The sequence below is a fragment of the Lolium rigidum genome, chromosome 1 (assembly GCF_022539505.1).
Source record: "Lolium rigidum isolate FL_2022 chromosome 1, APGP_CSIRO_Lrig_0.1, whole genome shotgun sequence".
Taxonomy (NCBI): domain Eukaryota; kingdom Viridiplantae; phylum Streptophyta; class Magnoliopsida; order Poales; family Poaceae; genus Lolium; species Lolium rigidum.
The window spans coordinates 213,376,889-213,389,202 of NC_061508.1; the positions used below are offsets into that span (position 1 = coordinate 213,376,889).

At 46.4% G+C, this 12,314-nt stretch overlaps 2 non-coding genes across 2 annotated transcripts; one reads left to right on the forward strand and one right to left on the reverse strand.

The window, feature by feature from the left end:
- Positions 1 to 297: 297 nt before the first annotated feature.
- TRNAP-AGG lies at positions 298 to 369 on the forward strand. Its single transcript has one exon. It is a non-coding gene; the product is annotated as a tRNA-Pro (tRNA).
- Positions 370 to 3,326: 2,957 nt separating this feature from the next.
- LOC124685607 lies at positions 3,327 to 3,521 on the reverse strand. Its single transcript, XR_006997584.1, has one exon. It is a non-coding gene; the product is annotated as a U2 spliceosomal RNA (small nuclear RNA).
- Between the last annotated feature and the right edge of the window lie 8,793 nt (positions 3,522 to 12,314).

The window sequence follows — 12,314 nt, forward strand, 5'->3', positions numbered from 1 at the left end:
GTGTGCGTCATCTCCTTTGCGACCATCGGCACCACCAGTGCCTATATCGCACAACGGGATGTGGGCTCCAATGTACGACACACAACACTGTCTTGATCTGTGGCTGTTGTGACAAAAAAAAAGTGTGAGAAAGCCCTTCACCAAGTAAGGAAATACATACACGAACTGCTACGCCAAAAACATGACTACAAAATGTGATTCTTTCATTGAAGGACCAATTCTTGTCTGGGGTATTTATGCAGAATGCACTGTTTACATATGGTAATGAAACATGCTACAATTTTATTAACCACACAAGGGCATTTGGTCTAGTGGTATGATTCTCGCTTAGGGTGCGAGAGGTCCCGAGTTCAATTCTCGGAATGCCCCAATTTTTTTCCTTCTTTTTAGTATAAAAAGGAATCTTCGATTCCCTTTTAGATTTGGTTCCTTCCAGCTCAGTAACAACACACCCTAAGCAACGTTTTGTTTTGCTATTCCTGCCTCGTGTGGACTTGCAGAAGTGCGGCTGGATCAAAACTAGCTGTCACTACAATCCAAACCAACTCCTGCTTCATTGATATGAGACGACCATCAGTTTTCAGGCGAAGTGGGGACGCGCCATCATAGAAAACAAACTCAAAGCTCTGGCCACGTACAAATGGTTTAACTAACTGTGACAGTCTGACTGAAACAAAACGCAGATGTCAACGATAACAGGATTCAGCGTGTCGTCGACAGAAGCTAGCTAACTACGAGTAGCTCTTTGTTTTCCAGAAGCTAGCAGAAATGCAGAATTCAGGCTGCTCTGCAATGGTTAGGTGATCTTGACCTGATCCTGGCGGAAGCTGATAAGAATAATGCAATCCTCGACAAAAGGATAATGGTGAGATTTATGCACTTTGTGGATTCACATAAGTTAAACGAGCTATATCTTCATTGTAGAGTATACATGGAGCAATGAACGCGATGTATCTACTCTTACTAGAATTGACCGTGTTTTTATGTCAGTGGACTAGGAATTGGAGCATTCAGATTATCTGCTTCAAACTTTATCCTCCAACATTTCAGAGCACTGCCCCTCTGCATCTGCCTCTTACCTCAGACATGCAGGCACATAAGATATTCAAGTTCAAAGTTTGCTGGACAAAGCTGGAAGGTTTTGTTGAAGCAACCAAAGAGGCCTGGCAATGTGATCCTCAGATTGTGGATCCTTTCAAGAGATTAGATTCCCTCTACAGAAACACACCTAAATACTTGCGGGACTGGAAATATCAAATTGCAGCTAGCTATGGCAATTGTCATTATTTTCATACTAGAAGCTGCACACGATTTTAGGCTGCTATCGCAAGGAGAATTATGGCTGAGAAGATCCCTGAAATTAAATATCCTTGGCGTGGTTTCCCTGGAGCATACAATTGCTAGACAGTGATCGAGGTTAAGGTGGTTGCAAGAGGGACATGGTAATACAAAGTTGTTTCATCTGGTTGCAATGGCCGTAGAGCAAAAAAATAAATACTAGCTGTAAAGTGGTGAAACAAGCGGGGAAATGACTTAGTAACTAATCAACAAAGAAAGGATTAAATCTTCACTCAAGATTTTCATGATCAACTAGGTACAGTGCAGCCGAGAGATCACACACTAAACTTGGATTTTCTTGGCATTGAGGCTGTTAACATAGGGAGTACTGAGGGTTTGTTCTCTGAAGATGAAGTCTGGGAGGCTTTCAAAGAGATGCCAACTGATGGAGCACCTGGCCCTGATGGATTCATTGACCTATTCTATATCAAAGCATGGCCAGTTTATTTTTTTTGCGAATTAAAGCATGGCCAGTTATTTGAAGGATATATCATGGAAGCTATTCACAAGCTAGCTACTCGGGATGGTAGGGATTTTGTGAAACTAAACCAAGCACTCTTTATTCTGATTCCTAGAAGGCCAGATGCCTCTGAAGTTGGATATCATAGGCCCATTAATTGTCCGTGTCCATAGTTTCTCCAAACTCTTCTCGAAACTTCTTGCAATGAGATTGAGGCCCTGCATGAATGAACTCACTGAAGCAACTCAGTCTACTTTTGTTAAAGGGAGAAATTTGCATGATAATTTTATCCTAGCAAGGCAAGTGGCCAGAAAAATTCATCAGAGAAGAGCGAAGGGAGTTCTCCTAAAGCTTGATATATCTGAATCTTTTGACTCACTCTCTTGACCGTTCCTATTTGAGGTGCTAAAAAGAGAAGTGTTAAGTGATCTTTGTCCCTCTCTTATTGCCATTATTCTATCTACTGCCAGCCCAAAGATCTTGTGAATGGAAGCTGTGATCAGAGGATCAAGCATGTCAGAGGCTTGAGGCAAGGGGATCCTATATATGCACCCTCATGTTGATTTCTTCAACGGATAGCCGGACTAGTGTGGTTATCAAAGCCCAAAAAGTGGGAGCATTGAGTCCAATGGTACGATGTACATGTTTACAGAGAATCTCCATCTTTGCTATGATGTAGCATTATTTTATCAAACTAGTGCTCGCGGAGCTCAACCTTGTCCATGACGCACTGAAAAATCTTTGGTGAAGCTTGTGGTTAATCTTTTTTTTTTTTGCGGGGGAAAGCTTGTGGTTAATCTAGTGTTATGGTAAACTGGTAATCAGCGGAGAAGAGGAGGATGTTGAGATGGTGACTTCAGTTTTGAGCTGCTACATTACTACTTTCCCTTATAAATATCTTGGAGTGCAATTGTCCATTGGACCCCTGACACAATCGGATTGACAACCAATTTTGGACTCTGCTTTAAACTTCATGCATGGCTGGTAAAAAAGGGCTAATAAACATGGGTGGTAGAAAGATTTTAATTGACACTCATCTGTGCCAGCCCATTGACTGCTGGAGTTGAGGATGAGTTCATTTTGAGGGGTTCTGCAACCGGAATATATTCAGCTAAGGCGGTATGCAACATAATCTGTTCTGAGTCTGAACTTCCCCCCTTTGCAAAAGCCGTCTGGAAGAGCGGGGAGCCCATCCATTGTAAACTCTTCACCTGACTGGCCTTACAACATAGACTGAAGAGCACGCAAGGGCCTGCAGGATCAATCTTCGGAATGTTTCCTCTGTCTACAAGATGAGGATAATACTGAATATGTTCTGATTCAGTGCGTGTATGCGAGACAAGCGTGGTACAATGTGTTTGAGGTCTGAACATCGAGGCGCACTGTCAATACTGATCAGTTGTCTCCCTGGTGGCGCTTTGAGAGAAGAAACATGGAGAAACAGAAACGCGAAGGTTTTGACTCCAACAAACCAGCAACTAATTTTTCAGAGTAAAAATAAGAAAGAAAATGTTAATTATTGCTTTGGTTGGGGCGCGCCAGGCCAAGTCTGCAGTGCAACGACGAGGCGACGCCTGAGAGCCCGATAGCAAGCTACCGTGTGGGCTCTCCCCCACAAAATATTAATTTAATATCGTGTGGACACGAGGATCCACATATCAGATATTAAACTGATAAGAACAGATACTACACTTGATCTTAGCCAAAAGGCCGAGAAAGGTATGATTTGTGCTGCAGCCATGGCTCGGATTATATAGCGTTTCTCTGCCGGACGGCGTTCGTCGCTGGCCGATGCGGGACTAAACGAACGAAGCCAGAAGCACACAGCGCATCGTGTTCGGTAAGCTTTGGGCTGTGGTCTAAGGTGAGGCCCAGCAGACTGGTTGGCTCGTTTCCCCTGTCTGGCCCAGAGTATAGAACGTGAAGCTTTGGCGGATGTTATTTCACTTGTCGTTGCCAAATAGGAACATGTTTACGTCTTTGCAAAAGAAATGTTCTGAAAAGAAGATCGCTCTCAGACATACTGTAAAAGGAAGATTCTTTCAAAAAGAATTGAAAAATTACACTCGAGGTAATTATCCCCCAAGTCAAGTAAGAAAGAAAAACAGGCTAGAGGTAAGTAAAAAAAGAACCACGATTCCTCAACTAGAACATGATTCCTCAAGTAGAAGATGATCGAGTTTTTGTCACTTCGCTAGAGACGCCACCTCTCCGCCTTGCCTCCGGCGGCCTTAAGGCTTTGGAAATGGGGCGGTCCATGGCCTCTTGTCGGCAAGAGGGTTCCCGGTTTCTTTTTAGGTATTTGTAGTGTCTTCTTGAGGGTGAGGCGGCGACTACATCCCCAAGTCGGAATGAGTTCCTCCTGCTATATCCCCATTTCGATGGTGAGCCTAGCTTTGCCATAGCGCGTGTGGGGTTGTCTTCTCGAATGATTTTCTGGAATACGATCGGTGTTCCTGTCAGTTGGTGTGATTTCAGACCCTTTCGGTCTATGGTTCTCATCTTTCACGATGGTTGCTACACTGGTGCGTTGGTTCTTTAATGCTTTATTATGATAGTTTCTCGTTTTTCTAGTGCGACAAACTCTACGACGATAAACTTTGCCCAACTCCGGTGTCGAAGGGGCGAGGACGGCAACACGCCTTCGATTTGCTTTAGTGTTTATAGTATTCGCTAGGTGGTCTAAAAACCTATTTGTATTTTTTATTAATTTTATAGCTACTTGTTAATTATTAATAAATTGGTGGACATTTTTTTTATAGAAAAGGAAGACATGATGGGGTTCCTTGCTCATGCAGATTAGAGCCACCATCATTACGTCACGTCAAAAGGAAAAGAAAATGACGCCTAAAGAGTTCACTTCACCTTTTCATCACATCCATGCGGTCCTTGTCTTTGGGCGGTGCTAGAAGTCGATGTTGAATAATTAGGTATAATTTTCATGATTAATTTTAGAATATAAATATGACTACATCAGCTATTAACATGTAGAACTCTAACATACCAGATGTATTAAGCAACATAAACAACAATGCATATGGTATAACAACCACGGCTAAACAGATCGGAAGATATCACACGTACCCATTGGTTGAAGATGAAGCGGATGCCGATGTAGTGGTGACATTGTTGATGAAGACATGTCGAAGTAGATGGCATTACGCGACGTGGCACCATCCGACTTGTCCGGTAGACGACTCGTGATGAAGAGTTTGAGCAGTCGTGCAGATCGCTTCCAAAAATCCTAATTCGCCCTCTCCCGTACAGGATCACAAAGGCGAATGGGTTCGGAGACCTGCTCTTCGGTTCGCCGGTGCACGCCGGTGGGCGGGATGGAGTATTTTATGGTGTCAGTGCAAGAAGATAGATGTGGCAATACCCTAACTCGTGTATCATATGTATTTCAGTGGTAGCCGGTATAAGGCAAGATACACACAAGAAAGTAAATAAGATACAAGTAGTAAAGTGGTAAAGGACATAAGTAATCGAAAGCACATCTCACATGGACACGCAGGGTTAATTCATGTAGTTTCTTCCTTTTGAGGTGAAGTACGTCTACGTAGAAGGGGTTTGGTGCCATGAAAGCCAAGCAACACCACAAAAACCTCACCCTATTATTCGGTGAGCAAGCCACGAAGGCAAGCTCATGCTCCACTAAGCGATTGCCTTCAAGGTAGCTATCAAACCTTTACAAAAGATATGGGATCTCTGCACAACTCAGTTTGGAGGCTTCCTAGTGAACCTTTACAACACCAAGCACAAAACTTCAAGGTTGAAATCTTCCGTCTAGGGAACCAAAGAATCCAAGAGTAAGAAGATTCACTAGGGATTATTGGGGGAATCAAATTTAGCGTGGACTGTGAAATATGCTATAGCGTGCTATTATCAAAGAAATAGCGTGCTATGTTAAACCTTGATAATTATATATCCACCGTCCTGTTCATTTCTGCAATGGATAGCCGGACTAGTGTGGTTATCAAAGCCCAAAAAGTGGAAGCATTTAGTCCAATGGCAGGATGTACATTTTACAGAGAATATCCATCTTTGCTATGATGTAGCATTATTTATCAAACTAGTGTTCGCAGAGTTCAACCTTGTTCATGAGGCACTAAAAGTCTTTGGTGAAGCTTGTGGTTTGTGTGTATAAATTATGAGAAATCTAGTGTTGTGGTAATCAGCGGAGAAGAGGAGGATGTGGAGATGGTGACTTCAGTTTTAAACTGCTAGATTACTACTTTCCCTTGTAATCTTCATGCATGGCTGGCAAAAAGGGCCGGTAAATAGGGCTAGTAGAACGATTTTAGTTGACACTGTCATCTGTGCTAGCCCATTGACTGCTGGAGTTAAGGATGAGTTCATTTGGAGGGGATCTGCAACCGGAATATATTCAGCTAAGGTGGTTTACAACATGCTCTGTTCTGAATCTGGGAGAGCTGGAAGCCCATCATCTCACTTGCAAAATCTTCACTTGACTGGGCGCCTTACAACATAGACTGTGGACCTCTAACCGAAGAGCACACAAGGGCCCGCAGGATCAATCTTCGGAATTTTTTGCTCTGTCTACAAGATGAGGATAATCCTGAATTTATTCTGATTCAGCGTGTGTATGCAAGACAAGTGCGGTACAATGCGTTTGAGGTTCTGAACATCGAGGCACAATATCCTTCGAATACTGATCAGTGTTCTCCCTAGTAGCTCTTTGAGAGAAGAAATATGGAGAAAGCTAAACGCAAATGTTTTGACTCGATATACGTGCTCGTTTGTTGGAGCTTACAGAAGCAACAAAATGCATGGAGTTTTGGAAACACACAAAAGCAATATGAGGCGTCAGTCCAGAGTAGAAGAAAGCAAAACAATGGAAACTTGCAGGAGCTAGGTCTAGGATTACCGATCAGAAAGAGGCCTGCACCCCTGACTAACGAATTTGTGAACATTTAATTTGCAACCGATTAGAAGGCTAAATTTAGATGGATCTAGCCTCCCTATGCGTGCCTTCTTTTTCCAGTCGGCCCAACGTTCGCGTGGGTTGCTGTAATGGTTACGATTTTTATTTTCAATCACGGCAAACATACCGGGGTTTTCTCGCGCTAGGTACGACGTTCGGGTGGCATTGCAATTTAATATTAAATATTGTACATGCATTTTTTTCTTTTAATATACAAATTGTGTTTATAAACTACACCCTCACATCATATAGTGATTCAAAAATCTTTGGAACCGAAATCAATTCATACAGCCACAACGGACGCCTTGCCACCACCACCACCAGAGGCGAGCAACATTAAACCCCAGCTTCTTCTCCGTTTCTACCACCACACACATCAAACCTAGGATTGGTTTGGAAGGATAGGAAAAAAGTGAGAGAGTAATGGCAGGCAAGAGGAAGACGATCAAGACGGCGTCGCCTTCAGCTTTTGCACCTCTGCACCGCTCTAGCCGGATCTCGACCGTAGGTCGCGTCATGCCGGAGGGGCTTCGCAAGGCCACACGGCCTGAGAAATTGGGTGTGATATTGCTGAGAACCCTGGCGGTGAGCGCTACATCAGCAATAACTTCCGTGTTAGCGTGTTGCTTCCTCGAGAAGGGCAACAGATACGGCCAGCGCCGGTCCAAATTTTGGATCTGGAGCGAGTTAAATAAATATAATCTACACTAAACTTTTATAGTCATGTATAAATTCATTTGTTATACACCTTCCCCTTTACACATTCAACATAGTTAGTCAAATATGAAATGTCACTAATATTAATTGTATAATTCTTTTTGTTGCAATGTATAATAATTAATAGACTTCTACAAAATCATCCTTGTGCTAAACACTTGTATTTTTCAACAAAATTATACTTTTTTCTACTATGCAAACATTCACATAATTGTACGCATCCTTATATTTTTAATCTGCATTAATGTTTAAATATATTTAATAGTTTGTTATATATATCTATTTGAGTATGTTCTAACAAATATCTTAATAGTATGATTTCTAGTGTACCATTACGTTAGATTTTTTAGAAACTTTTAGAGTATAAATTAGACCCTTTGTGTGACCGTCTACCAAATTTTTTGTTATCAGATATGCCTTCAAGTTACAGTTTGTTCAATAATAATTTTAACAATGCATACATTATATATACCGGATATTGAAACATACTAATAACCAACTATCATAAATTATGAATTCTCTAAATGTCTTGTAAACATAGCACTTGCTAGGCTCATCAATGCCTCCGATTTAGACAACTTTTCAAGTTAGTTTTTCAACAAAAAAATTGCGTAATATTAAAAATACAAATTTAGTTATCTTTGCTTTTAATATAACCAGGGGAGCTTTTCATCTGAAAGAGACTAACGATATAGCTAAAATTGTCATCGTCGATTAATTTGGATAGAGCATCTCTAACATAGCCCATAAAAACCTAAAACCAAAAAATAACTGCTAGTTTACGGGTTCGGGTCGAAAAGGGCACATATCACTCACCGTAAACGAGTCAAAACCAAAAAAAATCAGGCCGAGACCGAAAACCCAATTCGGCCTGTATTTGTAGGGGTCGAACGAGCGAACCGAACATGGATCTATATCTAGGGCGCGCTGAATTTTCACCTCACGCAACCGCTCAGTCTCCCCCTCCTCCCGCCCACCGCCAGCACAGTTCGCCGCCGCCACTGCCGCATCGCCCGATTCGGCGGAGCTCGGCGAAGCGGAACTAGCGTAGGTTTCCCCGCATCCCGCCCACGGTTCCTCGCTCAGCTCCGGGTCCCGCCGCCGCCGAGTCGGCCGAATCGAGAATGATCTCGGCCGATGAGATAAATGACGTCGATCTGTTCGATTCGTCGAGCTCGGACGATTTCGACCTCGACGAGCTCCACGGCGATGATGACTTGGAGGTTATCATCCTTCTTCTCTCCGTCAAGGAATTGGAGGATCACGCGAAGCTACTGAATCGGAGGCGACGACTTTTGTAAGGTTTGTGAAGGATCCCGAAGATAAGATAGAAGCTGAGTTCGCATTGAAGCTTTAAATGCATCGGCAGATTCATAATGACACTACCCATGCCCAGCTTGTTTATGATCTCAAAATACACCACTGGTAGTGGCATGGCGGTCGCCAATGATCCTACTATTCAATTCATTTATGTGTGAGATGAATCATTGTTGAGACATTTGTTGATTCGTTTTATTATTTGAAAACTGTTGTAATTTGGTTGATATATTTGTTCATCTGTTGTAATATGATTGCGTTTTGAAAACTATTATTTGATTAATTATGATTAATTGTTGTATGTTTGTGTTTATACCATATTGCATATAAATTCTATGGAAAAATCCGAGTTTTACGGTTAGGATGGTGCTACGAAAACAGAGCCCGTAAACCAAAACATATTCTGTTTTATAGTTTTGGTTTACGGGTATTGTTTTGCCCCAGCTATTTTCTTACCCGTAAACACGAGTTCGGTGAACTGAACTCGGTATCTTTAGTTCGCATGTTTACGGGTTGTGTTAAGGATGCTCTTAACATTTATTGGTACAAGATTTGTACGGCTAACTTGCCCGTACAAACGAGCGAAGTCTTTTTTAGCTAATTAATAGTTGTTAGAGATAATAATATAATATAAAAATAAGAAAAATGGAGGCTCCTCAACCGACTATAACGACTAGAGATGGGCGATGGGGACCCGCGGCGACGGGTGGCGATGTTGACGCAGCGGTGGATGTGTAGGCATACGCATACGACACATAGGTGGCGGCGGGCGGCCGAAACAACACCTAGGCGCGTGCCCAACCTTACACCGAGCAAAAGTTATAGGTACTTTTGATGGATCGTTTCCCTTCATAGCTCTAGGTAGATGCATCTTGGGTTACGGTCGTTTGTGATGAGCGATCCAGTTGAGATGTAACCTACTAAATCTCCATGCAATTTTAAGTACTAGTACTGCTTGTTGAGAACATGTTGAGATGGAACTATACATGTTGCAGGTTGGCTATCGATTCGAGGAACTTGTTAATTCTAGTGTTATATGGTCGGTGTCATCTGATTTTGTTTGCCAAATTGCTTCCGCACGTGCTTTTTCCCCATGATATTTGGCCTGAGATTCCAACTCCTTGTAGGAACTCTAGGTAGATTCTGGCGGTTTTGTTCTGCTACTTTTGATCCAGTCCCGGTTCATCCTTAGAGCATCTCCAGTCGCGTCCCCCAAACCGTCCCCCAAAGCGATTTGGGGCGCGCCGGACAAAAAAAGCGTTCCAGCCGCGTCCCCCAAAGCCCATTTTTGTCCGGCGCGCCCCGATACGGTGTCCGGCGCCCCGAGCCCGTCCCCGTCCCACGGGGGACGCTCCGGGGACGCCGGACACAACGAAAGCGAGGCCAACCGACGCGGGGCCGACCCGTCGGCGGCACGAGGAAAATTCGTCTCACACTCCCGCCAAATCCCGCCGCTCCCGCCAAATCGCGCCTATACCGCCGCGCACGGGCCTCCCAAAACATATCCTCGCCGCCGATTCATTTCTCCTATCCCGCCGATTTCTTTCTCCCTCCCGCCGTGCACCCGCCGCCGCTACCCTCTCCCCATTCCATGGCGCCGCCGACAGCCCCCAAAAAGATGGCGAAGAAAGCGGCCAAGAAGCCGCCGGGCAATGCGACGATAGGGGCGAAGCGCCGTTCGCGAAGCCGCGGAAGGCGCCGGCTGCGAAGAAGAAGCCCGAAGGAATGACCGAAGATGAATGGCGAGCAAGATTGCCTCGCGCCGGAAGCTATCGACGGCGGAGCCGGAAAGGACGGAGGGCGGCGGAGCCGGAGAAGAAGGCTCGGCGGCGCGCCAGCACCAGCACATAATCGCCGGGTGTATCGCCGCCACCAACGCGAGCCCATATAGTACGAACGTGCCGGTGTACGTTCCGGGAGTCTTCTCTCCGTCGCAAGCCGCGTTCTACAACGACGACCCCTCCGCCACTCCCGGGTGCGTGACGCCTAACTTGTCGCCGCACTACCAGGATGCGCTGCCGCACGGCGGCTTCAACCCCAACAACCTCTACTCCCCGGCGTACGAGCAACGCGAGCCAGGACCCGGTCCGGACGGCGGCCCTTTCACCGGCCGCAGGGGTCCGCTCGAATACGACGGCGCCGGTCGCCGAGGAGGACGACGGGGTTGAGGAGGAGGACGACGAGGAAGAGGACGGGGTGGAGGACGACGAGGAGGACGACGTTGAGGACGAAGAGGGCGGCGAGGAAGAGGACGACGAGGGTGCCGGTGACGATGATCTCGTGGAGGTAGACGCGGACGGCGTGAGGACGAAGAAGAAGAAGCAGAAGAAGGCGTCGGGCACACGAGGCCCGGAGTGGACGCCTCCGGAAGATCAATGTCCGTGCGAGTCGTGGGCGACGGTGAGCCATGACTCCATCATCGGCGCCAACCAAAAAGGCGGGAAGTATTGGGCGAGGATCAAGGCCGAGTTCGATGAGCGCAAGCTCATCAACGGCGACTACCGGAAAGTGACAATGAAGAGGAGCCGAGAAGGCAATGTCGACGCGATGGGCCATCATCCAGGCGTCGGTGAACTCCTTCCATGGGTACCATCACGACTTAGAGACCGGAGGCGACAGCGGCGCCGACGTCGGCCAACCGGTACGACTTGTTTCTTCCATAATCCGTAGCGCCCACATTGTGTTCGATGAAATGACTCTCGCTTCCTTTGGTTAGTTTGATCGGGCCATGGAATTGTACGCCAAGTACTCGGAAGGTCACAAGTCTTTCGCGCTGATGCATTGCTATGGCAAGCTCAAAGGGAACGAGAAATGGCGGCTGACGCGCTTGTCGCTGTCCAAGGGGAAGGACGCCATTGATCTGGACGCGCCGCTGGCAACGTCGGCGGGCGTCCCTACGGCAACAAGGCTGCCAAGGCCGCCTTGGCCGACGCTGCGTCGTCCGAGAAGACGCGAGCGTCGATCACGAAATGCCTCGCCGACGTCTCCTCGACCTTTATCTCCCGCGACAAGAAGGCCGACGAAAGGTGGGCGGAGCTGCTCAAGAGGCAAGAGGAGAAGGCTGGAGCTCAAGAAACGCAGGGACGACATGTCCCTGCCGAGAACGTCGACGGAGGGAATGTCTCCCCGGACGCGAGCGGCGCACAACTTCTTCAAAGGCCGGATCCTCGACGACATCGAAGCCAAAATGGCGGCGGCGGACGCGGCGGCCTCGGCAGCGGCATCGGCATCGGCGGCGGCGGCAGCGCAGCGAAGAGCAGAGGCGACGCGTCTTCTACTCGCTACACTGCGTCGGCCTCCGCGTCGGCGACGGAGCGGACGCACCATGCACGAGAACGGACGGATCGCGACGAGGTCGTCGTGCTCGATGGGCCTGCGTCGACTCGGGACACGACGCCGTCGACCAACCCCTTCTTCTAATTTGCATGCACCACCGGTCCGTAATATGATCGCGCGCCCGGTACTTTGATCGATCGCCGCTACTCGATCGCGACGAACCGGCGGGAACGATCTCTTTTGAATGCATCTATTTGAATT